The 11,946-nt window shown below is 40.7% G+C and overlaps 1 protein-coding gene across 1 annotated transcript in view; it reads right to left on the bottom strand.

Annotated features, from left to right (window-relative positions):
• MBD5 (methyl-CpG binding domain protein 5) overlaps positions 1-8,743 on the bottom strand; it is a 167,712-nt gene extending 158,969 nt beyond the window's left edge. Inside the window, exon 1 of the mRNA XM_058664465.1 lies at positions 8,581-8,743. The gene's annotated coding sequence lies outside the window, so the exon portion shown is untranslated. The remainder of the gene's footprint in view (positions 1-8,580) is intronic.
• Between the last annotated feature and the right edge of the window lie 3,203 nt (positions 8,744-11,946).

Genomic DNA, 11,946 nt, shown 5'->3' with positions numbered 1-11,946 from the left:
AGATGAGGGAAGAATATGTCGGTATCTATATTGTTATTTTGTTTCATTAACAAACACCAGAAGAATTTGAAGGAAACTAGTAAGAACCAGTGATCAAAGGGGGATAAAGGCTGAGCCTGATAGGAACAGGATGGAAGCAAGATACACACTGTAACCTTTCTGCTTTGAATTTTGAATTATGAGAGGAAATGTAAGAAGGTAGTTAAGAGAGAAAGGGGCTAAGAAGTAGCTGAGTGACGCTCCAAGTTTATCTACTGAACTTTGTACTTGGCTCACAGAAGCAGCCATTTTAGTTTTTTTTTCCTTAGCCATTTTAGTTTAACATTTGTCCTACCCTGAGAAGAAGAAAGCATGACTGATGTAGAAGACTTTCTTCCACATTTCACTGTGTGGAAGGAGTAGAGAAACTGAATTGTGGACTCTATTGGTGAACACCTTTTGTGTAACTAAAAACAGAGCCATCAGCTAAGGATGTGCAGTTGAGTTCTTACACTTGAGCAAGATAGTTCACCACAGGTATGTAAAATTTGATGTGAATCAGGAAGGAAATGCTGGATCAGCATACTTTAGGAGTAAAGGTTTTTTTAATTTCTGCTTCAAACTGCTAAAAGCTAAGTATTTTAAGCTGTGACCAAAATACTGAAAAATTCTAGTACTTTGGTTTCAGCAGTTCTCAATCACAAATACCAGATAATGTGTATCTACTTCACTGCCATTCGCAAAGAGCCATTTGTCACAGAACTCAAATGGAAAGTTTTTCCTTACAACAAAAGGTTCAGGATAGCTTGGAGATGCCCCTGATCTTTCGGGCTAATGGATACATCCTTTTTCCTAACAGCTCTATAAAGCTGCTATGATGAAGACTGGAAATCACAACTCATACACCTAATAATTTTCCATTTACTGACAGCTTTTCTGGACCTTATTTCATTTAATCTTTTTCAGATACTTTGGTATGTGTGTACTGTCATTTCTCTTTTACGAATGAAAACACCGGTGTTTAAATAGGTGAAGACACTGGATGTAATCCCTTTCTGTGAATGACAGAGGCCAGATCTGCCCCCAAAATATTGATTCCAAGTGAAAATGAATTTTGATCATGTCACAACTTTTTCTGATTGCCAATGTCTGACATAAATGTATATTTGAATGATAGTTAATATAATGATAGTTACATCTGATGAGAAAATAAGTCCAAAAAGTTATTCTATAAGGAAAAATATCCATGAGTGGAAATTACCTTTGAACATTTTTTAAATCACTCACAAATTATAGATCATGTGAGGGAGTTAAAAAAAACCTCAGTTCTATTTCATTTAAAAGTAACACTTCATGTAACATATAACAGGACATATATGAAAAATATGATTTATTCTACATATATCCCACAAGAGATAATGGCCACAGGGGAAAAAAACCCTCATTTCTATTTCATTTAAAAGTAACACTTCGTATCACATATAATAGGACATATATGAAAAACATGATTTATTCTACATATATTCACAAGAGATAATGGCTATAGGTGAATTCATATATGAACCAGGTAGTTCTTGTAACTTCACTGTACAAATAATGAATAACGTTCTTGGAGGCTCACCATGAGTTGTACACTATGCTAATGATTTATATATTTCCTTATTTATTTCTTTAAAGACAACCATGAGATAAATACAGATAAAGAAACAGACTTATAAAGGTTTAGACACACAGGAAGGAAATGTCGAAGCCATGATTTGTCAAATACAACTTGAGTTTAGAAGTCATGTCTTCAGGATTGGAAGTTGCATTTGTATTTGTGTTTGATGTACCATGTCTATGCCCTAATGAGGAGAGAAGAATGACTCTTACACATGCCAGATGAGGGATCTGAGAAAGATTCACATCCTATTTCCAAATTCTTTTAAGTTCTTTTTTTTAAGATTTATTTTATTTTATTGGAAAGTCAGATATACAGAGAGGAGGAGAGACAGAGAGGAAGATCTTCTGTTCGATGATTCACTCCCCAAGTGAGCCGCAACAGCCGGTGCTATGCGGATCCAAAGCTAGGAGCCAGGAATTTCTTCCAGGTCTCCTACGTGGGTGCAGGGTCCCAAGGCCCTGGGCCATCCTCGACTGCTTTCCCAGGCCACAAGTAGGGAGCTGGATGGGAAGTGGAGCTACCGGGATTAGAACCGGCATCCATATGGGATCCTGGAGTGTTTAAGGCGAGGACTTTAGCCGCTAGGCCACACCGCCGGGCCCCTATTTCCAAATTCTTATGATAAACTCTATTGATAGGACTTTTAGTCAAGATGGAAATGAAAGTAGATATATTAGACTACCATTTCTAATATTCAGCAACAATAAATGAAATGTAAGAAAAATATATAACTAATAAAGAGAGAAATGCAAGAGACAGAACTGTACTAAAGATAAAACTCACCACGTTATGTAGTAAGCAAGACCGACACTGTGCTCAAGCTAACTTCAGGTCTGGTAGCAGTTACATTAAAAACAAACAGAACAAAATAGAGACTTGCAAAACACTTGATCCAGTCTCAGAGTCTACAATCTGCATGAAGATATGACTACTCAAACTGTCAAAATAGGCTGAAAAAGCTTATGGGATTGAGTGAAAGGAGGACTCCCCATGAACCAGTTAAATATATCCTGACATTATGAAACTCAAGATTCTTTGTCTCTACCTACAATGCCATGCAATCAAATAGCAGAATGTTGAACTTGTAACTGTTACTAAAGGCCAATACTACTATAATAATAATAGGGAAAATTGTGGGAGGAGAAAATGGGGAAGGAGTAAGGGGAAGAAAGGGAGAAAACCCAATACCTACAAAAATATATCATGGATAATGATAATAACAATGAAATCTAAAATCTAAAAGGAATACAAGTTATACAAAACAAAGAAAAAAGGAAGAAAACAACAAAGTAATTCACAAAACTCTGGCCATGTCTCCTATGGTTCAATGATTGGATAAGCAGAAGAGATATGACTTAAAAAAATGCCCTTCCAGATGAGCCTGAAAACTAATTTGTCAAGCAGCTGAGGAAAACAGAATTAAGAAAGTGGACAACCACAATAACTGGATCAATATATGGGGATTGAAAAACAAGATAAAGGCAAGGTCATGTGCATAAAACATGATTTATTCCTTTTAGTTTTCTCCACGTTCACAAACCATGAGGGCAATTTGGGAGCTGGACTAATCCAGCTCCGTCCTGCCGCCATGGAGGTGGGACGAGTTAGGGCGGATTCCATGCTTGGGGCTGGGGACGGAATGACCCACTTTGCAGGGTGGCAACTGTGGGGTGGCGCCTCGGCTAAGGCGGATCTGGCTAAGGGTTCAAGTCAAAACCACCCCGCAAGGCGGTGGACGAGTCCCTGGCTTCGGGCGGCCAGTGCACCAATTGGTGCCAGGCTCTGCCTGCTGGCCGCCCAGCGGCGAGCTCTGGGGCTTTTATTATTTGTAATAGCTGCTCAGGGATACTCATGAATTAGGCCAACTTTAGTATAGGTGAAACATGAATTCCTGGCGACTGCCAGTGATAGGGACATGTAACTCTTTGCGCTTGCACCTGCAGGTCTACTTTAATCGGGGATGCTGGGCCATGGTGTCTCTGGTAGAGGCCAAGACAGGAGAGGTCCTGAGACAAGCTGAGTCAGAACAGCCACTGTCGGGTGCGTGATCTGCTGCCCTGGAGCAGGCCATTCGGTCAGCGGGGGGGACACCCTAGCTGGGTTGAAGTTCCCACCAAGGGGCACGAGTGCTGGAATGGGGGCTGAGTTCTAGCTAGGAAACAGTCGTGATCTCCCATGACACTAGTATGGCTGGGATTGGATGCACCGGGCTGGGCCAGACCCCAGCACCATCTGGTGTCCTGGGGAACCAGGGTGGATGTGGGACTGACTTGGCTAGGTTTCAATCCCCTACTGAGCCATGTGTGAGCAATACATGGGTATGGACGAGCCATGGATGGGCTGAGTCATCCAGCAACAGGAACCAGAGTTGGGTGAAAGCCAGCCATGAAAAGCCACTGTTCCTGCTAGGACAGAAGGTGAACTGAGAAGGCTGGCTCATGGACCCCCTGGTATGTGCAAAATAAGCGCAAGAAGTATGATAGGAAACAGCCCCGAATGGGCCATGGAAAGTTTCCCACTGGCATACATTTGGCATGGGTCAGGGGCGGACCAGGATGAATCAGTTCATGTCATCCACTGGCAAACCCGGGCACCGGAGGAGAGTGTGGGTCGGGCCAGGTTCGGTTGCGACTAAAACTAGTGCATGATACGGAATGCCAGGGTGAGATTACCTGTACTGGATTAGAATGCAGCACCCAACCAACACGCGTGAGAACCAGGAAGGGAGAGGGCAGAGCAGCGGGGGGATGGAGGGGCTGGTCCCTTCGCCGGACAGCTACTCTCACTGAACAGTGTGGGATGGGATGGGGACAGACCAGACTGGGCAGGGCTGCAACACCTGAGCGCCGCATGTGGACTAGAACAGGGAAAAGCCAGCTTGGGCTGATTATTCCTGCCCGTTCTAGCATAAATTGGAGTGGGTGAACACTGTTTGGGCTTAACTGCAGACAGCTGGCAGAGGCTGGCACTGGGAGCTAATTCTGTCAAGTCAAACCACAGAACCACCCAAAGAGATCATAAACCGGGGCTGAGAGAGACCCAAGAGGGAAGTGGTGGGGTTCCCCCTCTTGGGTCACTACTCCCACGAGAGGGCATGAAAACTAGGACGGGGGCTGGGGTGGCTAGAAGGAGAGGCACTCAGCAATATCCGTGAGGGCTGGAGAGTTGAGTTGGTTGGAGGGAACTAAGCTTCAATGCCCATTGACAGGTACTGGAGCCATATGGGAAGCGGGACAGACTGGACTAGTCTGCTATGTATACTGGCAGGCCAGGGTGAGGGGCGGGCCTGGTGGCGGTTATTGTGGGTCGCCCCGACTGGGCTGCAGACCCCACTGGTTGATGAAAGAGTAGAGTGCATGCTGGGCAGAACCAGGCTGGACTGCAACACCCTTGGTTCCAGTGCAAGTCGGGACTGAGAACGGAGCCAGCCCAGCGATTGCAACCACCAACTGATTGTGGCGATGGACTGTGCCGGAACCGGTGCTAGCTGGAACATGCGGGAATCTGATCTGGGAATACCTCTAAATCTCTTTGGTGATCTCCCCAATCGAACTGCTGGACTCAGAGCCCTGGCTAGGAGAGGACGGAGGACGGAACAGGTCAATCAACCACCTCAGCTAAACGTTGGGCAGCAAAATACTGGGCAAACAAAGACTCCATGATGGACTGTGACAATCAGTGGCTTCTTCAGTGACCTAATCGAGCTGGGAGGGATGTGACTGGCAGCGATCCACAACTGGAAGACTATTAAGACCACTTGAGCAAGTATCTCAGCATGCCCCACATCTGGGACCTTGGGCGGGTGGGAAACTGGGTGGGGATTCTCCCTCAATATCCCCCTTCACCTCAGATACATAAATAATATAATAAAAAAATATATATATATAAAAAATGATTTATTCTACATATATTCCACAAGAGATAACGGCTATGGGTGAATTCATATATGAATCAGGTAGATCTTGTAACTCCTCTCCCTCTAGATAAAGATAGATGGATACATAGATAGACAGACAGACAGACAGAAAAAGCAACCAAGAATCCGGTTAAAGAGGTTAGGATCCATTAGCAAATAAAAGAAGATATAACATTTATATAAAAGAATCAAAAATTTGTAAACAAAATCAACAGGAAAAAAAGAAAGTTCATGCTAAAATATAACAAAAATTCTTACAGAGGAAAAAATCTAATTATAAAGCTCTAGTAGACACTATAAATTCTACACAGGATATAGTAGAAAAGGTAGTGAATTGTAAACTACCTGAAACTGAGGAATTTATTGAGAACAGAATGATGAGATAGAAACAAATGAAAACTAAAACAGACATTAAAAGTCATGGAGGCTAGAGGCCTTACCACATATACAAACAAATTTTACAAATATAACATAGAAGGTAAGGCAGATGAATAATGTTGGGAAAGATAATATCTAAGATACACCAGTAGCAAAAATCAATAGACCTTAAGCTTAAAGCACTATCATCATCAAATTCAAAGGGCATAAAAATAAATCAGCATCACAAACCATGTTAATCAAGTGCAATCATTTTTCACGTGTATTTTTCATATATTAATTCTATCGGTTTATTTCTGTGGAGAATTCTGACTATGCACAAAGTGAATCAGAACAAATAAGCATTGAAAGAGAAAGAATATAATATTAAAAATATATGAATAAATCAAAAAGTTAAAGTATCATCTAGGTATAATGAAATCACAGATATTAATCAAAGATACAGAAAAATTCCCAAACACAACAAGATGTTTCTACACACACACACCCACACACACCCATCAAGAACTAATAGACTATGGGCCCGGCGGCGTGGCCTAGCGGCTAAAGTCCTCGCCTTGAAAGCCCCGGGATCCCATATGGGCGCCGGTTCTAATCCCGGCAGCTCCACTTCCCATCCAGCTCCCTGCTTGTGGCCTGCGAAAGCAGTCGAGGACGGCCCAAAGCTTTGGGACCCTGCACCGCGTGGGAGACCTGGAAGAGGTTCCTGGTCCCGGCATCGGATCGGCGCGTACCGGCCCGTTGCGCTCACTTGGGGAGTGAATCATCGGATGGAAGATCTTCCTCTCTGTCTCTCCTCCTCTCTGTATATCCGGCTTTCCAATAATAATAAAAAAATTAAAAAAAAAAAAGAACTAATAGACTAGATAAGTAAAAATAGTAAAGAAATATGTCCGTAGGACACAATTAACAAGACTTTCTAATACGTCCATGCATATAATACTATACATATTAAAAAGCGAGTTCACTTCACGCTTACAGACACTGACCATTCATTAACAAATGCTAAACCTCTAAAATAAGCTCCACTGAGTACAAGTAACAAAATTGGAATTATATAAACTAGACCTCTGGTCATAATGACCATTGATTCACATAAGAACACAAGTGAATATCAAATGTACTATGACAAGTGAATGAAGATAGAACCAAAGGCCACATAATGATTATGATTTATATGACATTCTGGAAAAGGCGAAATTCTCAGAACAGAAAACAAAGAACTGGTTGCTAGGAGTTGCGGACAGGTTAACAGAGCATGAGGAAGTTTCAGAGTGGAACGGAAGCTGTACGTCCTCTGTGTGGTGCTGGTTAAACTCATGTGTACACATGCCAGAACTCAGAGCTATAGACTAAGCAGGTGAGTTTACTGTAAGTAAACTACATATTGCCAATTCCAAAGCCTCCATTCAATTAATTAAAACAGGAAAAATTTATTGTCCCAAATGCATTTATTCCATTGGAAAAAATACTAAAGCACTTTCAATTAAGTGTTCTACATAAAGAAGTGAGGAAAAATTGAGAATTAATGTAAGAAAAGAAAGGAATAACTAATATAGACCAGTCTCTAACCAGATGGCTGAAGAAAATGTAGTAGACAAATGACATTGTGATAGAAAAAGGGATAAAATTATAAAGTGGGTATGTTTTTTCCTTCTAAGTTTTAGAAGGGACTGACATTTAAATCAGTATACTCTGAGTAAAGTAGATTCAATATAGGGGAGAAAACAGTGACATCAACTGCAACATCAACAGTGGATGTTACACACTAGTTGATGTTACCAGTCTGATGGTCCTCACTACACATTTCAGATTTGCCTACCCCATGACCATGTGACATAATCCCTTAATATCTTTCTATCTGGAAGATGACATCAGACTTGGCTCATAGAATCATATATAGTATAAGGTAATGGAACTCAATTAAAACCCCAAAAAGTGTCTGTCAGATATTTCTAAGTCTACCCAGTATAACATTAGTTTTCAAAGATACAAAAGCATATCCCAGTTACACAAGGACTGAAGAACTTTACCATCCTTCCTGAATAATGTAACTTAAAGAAAGGCAAACAACTTTAACTATGAGGATATCTTGGCAAAAAATTAAGTAAAACCTTGGATTATACCTAATTTAGCATGGTTCTGACACGGAACTGCTATACAAATGTCTCCAAAGCACAGGCAAGATATCACAAGGTTCCAGCCTTCCACCCTTATCACAAGGTGTCCTTGCCTTTCCTTTAGGGTAGCTAATTAATCACTTATCAAAGGAAACTCATGAAACACAAGGAGTGGTGCAACTGGTCAAGAAAAATTCACCAGTAATTAATATCTAAATGGTCAGTATCTTATCCTTAGGTCTCCCTGATTTCATGACCCAGGGTAGGAAGCAACTACCATCTGTATAGAGTCCCCAGTCTGACTGACACACACTTGGTTATCATAAAAATCCCCTGAAAAATGTGGCAATGTAGCTCCCCAAAGGAAGGTCATGACTACTATCAACCGGCTGGAAATTTGGACTCAACCTGAGCATGCAACTCTCAGCTCCAATTATAATCTCGAAAACAAGTCACCTGTAACCACACAGCTGACAATTACCAAATAGCTTTTTTTCCCTCCCTCTGTGCTTTGCAATACATACCAACTTTTTTCCTTCATCACAATGCCAGTGATTTTCTTTCTGTGCATCTCATGAGCAGACCCAGGTGTGGGGATTTAGAGCAACAGATTCAACTAGTTAGGAGATTGTTTTACAACAGTGATGAATCAAATAATAATTTGATGAAATGATTTAGTATAACAAAGTAACATTAATCTAAAGCTAAAAGGCAAGATTATTTCAATAAAAAAAGGTAAAAACAACAGTGGTAAGAATGGTAGAAAACAAAATTGCGTTCAATTTCTATTTACACATTGGGGAAACTTACATAATTTTACCCATGACAATGAAAGAGAAATGAGGTGTTAGAAGAAAAACATGATACAAAACTTCCAAACATAAAACAATCATATAAAGATTAAGAAAAACACAAAGGGAAATATTTTTCTTAAAAGAATTATACAAATTTGGGCCCGGCGGCATAGCCTAGCGGTTTAAGTCCTTGCCTTGAATGCCCCGGGATCCCATATGGGTGCCGGTTCTAATCCCGGCAGCTCCACTTCCCATCCAGCTCCCTGTTTGTGGCCTGGGAAGGCAGTCGAGGATGGCCCAATGCTTTGGGACCCTGCACCCGCATGGGAGACCCTGAAGGGGTTCCTGGTTCCCGGCATCGGATTGGCGTGCACCGGCCGTTGCGGCTCACTTGGGGAGTGAAACATCGGATGGAAGATCTTTCTGTCTCTCCTCCTCTCTGTATATCCGGCTTTCCAATAATAATAAAATCTTTAAAAAAAAAAAATTATACAAATTTGGGGTTGGCATGGATCAACAGTCTAATCCTCTCCCCACAGAGCTGGCATTTTATACAGGTACTTGTTTGTATCCCAGCTGCTCCATTTCTGACCCAGATCTCAGCCTATAGCCTGGAAAAGCAGCACCAGTTAGGATAATCACATCCCATATTAGACTGTCTGAGCAAGATAGCTGGCTCTAGCTCCTGACTCCATCTGCTTGCTAACAGACTTAGGAGGCAGCAGTGATCGCTCAGGAACTGGATCCCTGTCACCCAAGCAGGACAGCTGGACTAAAATTCATAGTTTTGCCTTGTAACTGGCATTTAGTGATTGAACAGTAGCTATGAGCGCTCTCTCTTGCTCGCTCTCTTGCTCTCCCCCCGCGCTCTCTGTTTCCCAAATACACAGAAAACATTTTTTTTTTTGGTAAAGATTACAGATCCACCTTGAAGATGCATGCTTTATGAACCTCAAAAGTTTTTTTCCCTAAAAGTTTATTTATTTATCTTGAAAGTCAGAGCAGAGAGAGAGATAGAGAGAGGTTTTCTATCTGCTGGTTGATCCAGATGGCCCCAGTGGCAGCTTTACCCACCATGTCACACTGCTGGCCTCTGTTTTATGAATTTTTATACTATAAAAAACAGCACTGAAACATGAAACAAGATATCTGAAATTCAAGGGTAACAGGAAAAGATGGAAATAACTGTTTTGGGAAAATAACTTCTTTCACATACTCATTTTCCAATCAGGCATATAAAAGTAAATTACAGAATTAGCCAATATGATAGATGTACATAACTTTGACTATAATAGAGCACATAATTATTTCCAAACATTCATGAAATGTTTACCAAAACTGATTACATTCCATACTATAAAAGAAACTTCATGGTGCTCCAGGAATTAAAATTTTATAGGCCAGTCACTAATCATAAGGCAATAAAACTAGAAATTACTAAAGATAAGAAGAATAAATGAAACTACCTAGAGACTAGAAATCATTCTCCAAGAGGAAATCAAAACATCAATTACAGATTCCATGTTTAAGAAATAACAAGGCCATCATGGCTGTTAAATGGGTTTCTGTTACAAGATGATAGGTTGAGCTTATATTTCTATCTCTTCTCTCTTGAGAGCTCATTAAAACAACACTGAAGAAATAAATTTTTAAAGGGAAGACAAACAATAAATAAAAGGGCTGAGGGGTCATATATCAGTGGAAAAGGGTGTGTAACAATTCAGAAAGAAGGAAATTAGAAGGGGTAGTGCGTGATAAAGCAGAGCAGTTCAGGAGGGGATGGCAGAAGTGAGAGAACAACCCTCTGGAGGAACTCTAAAAAAGCAGGAAAATCAGAAACAAAGTATTATGGACTTGAGTGGAGATGTGTAGTGTCAGAAACAGGAAATAACAAAAAGAGAAAGACAAAGGTATGGATGGATTTCAGATCTGCTCAGTGTCCCAGTATATTCAGAAGACAAGCAGCCCCACCATTAAAAGCAAAAGTAAATGGCTTTCATTTAATTGAAAGGTAGAGAGAGAAAGAGAAAGTGAGGGAAAAGAGAGAGAAAAAGGAGAGAGAGAGAGATAGAAAGAGAGAGAGAGAGGGATTCATCCACTCATTCATTCTCCAAATGCCTGCAACAGCTAAGCCTGGGCCACACCAAGACCAGTAGCCAGGAATTCCACCCAGGTTTCTCATGTAGTGGGCTGAGACCGAAAAAATCTGAGCTATCATTTGCTGTCTTCCAGGATGGATTAGGAGAAAACTGGATGGAAAACAGAGAAGCTGAGACTTGAATTGGCATTCTGATGAGATGTGGGTTTCCCACGTTGCAACTTAATTGCTGCATGACAATACCTGCCCTTCCACCCTAATTCCAAGCCAAAAGGGGGAGAATTTTTTCTCCAGAGCAACTGAACACATTGCTAATTACTAAGTCTAGAATGAGAGGCAATTCTCTGCCTATCAAAAACATCAGTATTTTATAAAGCATAATGGCTATCATCCTTCATCCAAGGGAAACCAGCAAATACTTTAGGCTGTTCAGGAACACAGAATTCAGAGCTTGCATGTTAATCTATTTAAAAAGTAAAAATGGCCAAGAATCACCAGAGAGTTTGAGTTCTATATCACAAGAAAGAGAAAAAGAAAGAAAAGAGGAGAAATTGACCATTGAGTAAAGGGAGATTATTAATAGAACAGAAAGTTTATAATCCATAAAACAAGGGATAAGAAAGAGTTCATGGAAATTATGCAACAAAGTATAGGCTTTGAAAAAGTAACTTCATTGAAAAAAATCCTCAAAAAGTAGAATAAAAACTTAAGTCAGGTAAAATGTGACAATAAGTTAGGAAACAAAGAGGACAGACTCTACGCGGTTAAAATAAAAGTGGCCAAAAAAGGAGGGAAAATAATCATGACAATAGCAGAAATTTTCAGAAATAAAAAAAGTCATTGTCAGTTGATTAACAACACTAGGGAAATGGAGCAAAATCATAAATTGTGAGGAAAATGACACTGAATCCCAGTATCTAGCAAAAGCTGTTTTCATACATGAAAGTCACATAGATTTTTTGGGGGTGGGTGGTGGATGGGGAGGCAGGGAATGCATA

The sequence above is a fragment of the Ochotona princeps genome, chromosome 5, assembly GCF_030435755.1.
Source record: "Ochotona princeps isolate mOchPri1 chromosome 5, mOchPri1.hap1, whole genome shotgun sequence".
NCBI lineage: Eukaryota > Metazoa > Chordata > Mammalia > Lagomorpha > Ochotonidae > Ochotona > Ochotona princeps.
The sequence above is the reverse complement of the archived record's forward strand: the minus strand, read 5'-3'. Positions and strand labels throughout refer to the sequence as shown.